This window comes from Pteropus alecto, unplaced genomic scaffold (genome assembly GCF_000325575.1).
Source record: "Pteropus alecto unplaced genomic scaffold, ASM32557v1 scaffold56, whole genome shotgun sequence".
Lineage (NCBI taxonomy): Eukaryota > Metazoa > Chordata > Mammalia > Chiroptera > Pteropodidae > Pteropus > Pteropus alecto.
Window position 1 is genome coordinate 687760 of NW_006438871.1, and position 3358 is coordinate 691117.

At 67.7% G+C, this 3358-nt stretch overlaps 1 protein-coding gene across 1 annotated transcript in view; it reads right to left on the minus strand.

Moving 5' to 3' along the window:
• ADAP1 (ArfGAP with dual PH domains 1) overlaps positions 1 to 3358 on the minus strand; it is a 45001-nt gene that overhangs the window by 41298 nt on the left and 345 nt on the right. The gene's annotated exons all lie outside the window — the stretch shown is intronic.

Below are 3358 nucleotides of genomic sequence, written 5' to 3' on the forward strand. Positions count from 1 at the left end.
GGCAGGTGGGGAGGACGGCGGTGGCGGCCGCACACCAGGGCGCGTGCGCTTAGGGCCCGGAGCTGCACGCGCGAACCGCTGCGCGGGGGGACTCTGTGACCCACTGCGCCCGCACGGAAACCCGTGCCCCCGGAGCCCCGCTCCCGCAGCACCCTCCCGGCCCCACCTCTGCTCGGGGACCCAAACACCTACAGTCAACGCCGAAATGAACGTGAGCTCCGGACACACGTGAGAAAGACGCGTGGAAACAGGAGAGAGGCAGGGGTTTTGCAGCCCGCGGCTTCCAGTTCTGGCGCGAAGGTGGCGCCCCCCGCCCGGGAGCTCAAGGCAGCAGGCGGGGGCCTCGCGCCTCGGGCTCCCCGCGCGCACCCACACACACGCGTGCACAGCTGCGGGACGCGGGAGGGAAGCGTGTCCGGCGAAAACCCACGCAGACAGGTCACGGGCGCACACTCCACGCCGACAGGCATCGGATTTTATCATCAGCGTGAGACGGAAACAGCGCTATTCAAGGCCCTGCGGTATGTTTTACTAAAATAAAGAAAAATGTTTAAACCCAAGCACACGCCTGGGTGAGGGGTTGCTGGGACATGTGTGTCCAGCCCGCTCCTCGGCAGCCCCCTGCCACCCACCCTCTCAGGTGATCCCCCCAAAACTTGACCAAATCCCTGAAATTCCTCCCCACCAAGGAGCTCCTACCCTGGCGTACAGCAACGTCTGAAAAGTCACCTCTGCCTTCAAGCCTGCCGGGGTTGAATGAGGGGTTCCCGCTCCAGCCCAGTGCAGTGAGGACAGGCCCTGGGGCCACTCTCAGCCAGGCATCCCTGGGGCCCGGCTCCAGCACACAGGCCAGAGCAGCAGGATCTCCACGCAGAGGCCCAAACGCCCACCTGGCCAGGCCCGGGCATCTCGCTGAGCCCCAGCCTCCCCAACAGGAGGGCAGGCCAGGTGCCCTCGGCCACCTGCCCAGGTCGTTCAGGGGCCCAGACGAAGTGCGCCGAGCACCATGATTACCACCCACGGCCCAAGCCAGCTAAAGAGCTGAGGTCTCCACGTCCTTCTGGGACATCGACACTGAGGCTCAAGGGGAGACTCCGTCACTTGTCCCACCTAGGTAGGCGACTCGGAGGAAGTCTGGAGGCGCTGCTTCCTCCCTCCCCACCCACCCCACCCCGGCCCGTGATGAGAAACACCTCTCTGAGAGGCCATGACATAAAGCATAGGGGAGCCCGCCACTGCGGCCAACGATGGGGGTCCAGAGCAGGTCCTGGGGCTGCAGGGGTCCTCGGACTGCCCCCTCCTGCAGCCCTCGCAGGCCAGCTGGCCAGGACTGCCCAAGTCCTGCTGGCGGGACACCTAGCGATGGCCGGCTCCTGCTGGCGGCAGTCGGTGTTCTGACGACGGCATCGCACAGCCCTCCCCTGCCCCCGCCAATGCCAGTGTGGCCCCTGGCCGCCCGTGTGGGCCACAGCAGGGACTGGAGGCCCCAGTGGCACGGAACAAGGACAGACCAGCAGGGTGTCCGCTGAGAAGCAGAGCCCGTGGGTGGACGCTCCACTGGGCCCATGCGGGCAGGCAGGGCCGCGGGCCTCTGGCCGACACTCCGGGCATGGGGGCGAAGGCCGGGGAGAGGCGCAGTGGAGCAGGCAGGGCTGCAGCGGGCCCGAGGGGCCCTGGTCTGCGTCTGCGACGCCACGTCCCCCACAGCAGCCTCAGTGTCCTGGCTGTAAAATGCAGGTGACGGGCCTACGCTGCCTGCTCCACAGGCTGCCTGTGGAGCAGGATAGCAAGATGCGGGTGTCACAGGACAACTGAAAACCAGAGGCTCGGCCCAACGCCAGGGAGAGCTGGGCTCTGCCAGAGCTTGCCACGGGCGACGGCCCCTGGAGCGGGGGGTTGGGCTGGGCATGGCAGCAGTTGCAGGGCCCACCACACCAAGGAAGACCCCTCCCTCCTGCCAGGCTGGAGGGACCAAGATGGCTGGAGAGAGGCTCTCCTGCGCAGTGGCCAGGAAGGAGAGGGACAGGGCCAGCCCCCTCCCCCGCCCCCACCCCAAGCCAAGCCTGAGAGGAGCCTGCGGGCTGCCCTTCCTCGCCGCCTCTCCAGCTTTCCTGAACGAGTGGAAACAGGTCTGGGAGAGGGTGCCGCGGGCAGTCTGTGGTGAGCCGGCCCTGCCGCCAGGAGCAGTGTCCCGGGGCGACGGAGATGCCACTCCCACCCCACCCCACTCAGGAGGCCCAGCCAGAGGCCACCTCAGCCCACTCGGCTTCTGGAAAAGCCCATCACTGCCTCCTCCCCTGTGGGACACCTGAGCTCCCGGTGTGGCCCCATGTGGCCACACTGCAGCTGACCAACAGCTTCGTAGCACCTGGGACTGCCAGAGACCCCTCCGAGCCCAGTGGATGGGCGAGATGGGACCCGTCTGGGGACTGTCCCAGGATAAATGCAAGGTCTTCCTACTTTCCTTTTGGGGACTTTGACCACTCCGTGTATGTTGGCTTTGTTCTGGGAGGTTCAAGCTGGGAGCCCCCAGTGAGAGTCCCTGGCGTACCTGGGTGACAGCCCCTCAGCGGGGCCACCCTCCATGCTGGGGATATGAGCAGGTGAGCCTCTAGAGGCTGTGCCCGCCCCACCCTGCCAGCCCAGAAGCAGAGTCCTGCCCCATCCCTTTGCCTGCCAATCCCAGGACAAGTAGCCCCAGAAAGGGAGGGGGAGCACCCCAGGACGCTGGCCCCCTGGAAACCTCCCAGGGCCCTCAGGAGCGGAGTCCGGGAGAAGCCTGCTGGGAGGGCGCGGTGCAGGCTGGCCTGGTGCTGCTCGGAGCAGCGAGGAGCTGCGCTGGGGGAGGGGTGCCCTCCGCCGGTCCCGTGGAGGCGCCGGCTCCCTCCCCGCTGTCTGCAGGGTACAAGGGAGCGGTTCCAGAGGGGGGCCCATGACGTCAGTCACCTCCAGGTGGCGGGGAGCCGGATCGACCCCACACCCACTCACAAAAGCCCATGGGCCCCTCCGCGCAGTGTCCCCTGGCAGCCTGTCGCAGGGAGCGATTTCCTCTTTCTTTTCTTTGCGAAGCCGGCGTTTCGCAACGCAGCGGCGGTCCGCGGGCGACAGTGAGACAAGCAGCCGGGGTTGGGGGAAGAAGAGGGGAGGAGGCGACAGCCACAGGCCAGGGGGGCCACGGGCTGGCGATGTCCTGGTCCCAGCAGGTGCACTCCGGGGCCGCGCCCCACCCCGAGCGAGGACCAAGCTGCGCGCCGGCGGCGGAGCCACGCAGGCGCCGCAGCACCCCTCCCGGTCGCCGGGGCTGGCATCCAGACGGGCACCCACCCAGACCAACACCTGCCCTGGGCGCAAGCACCCG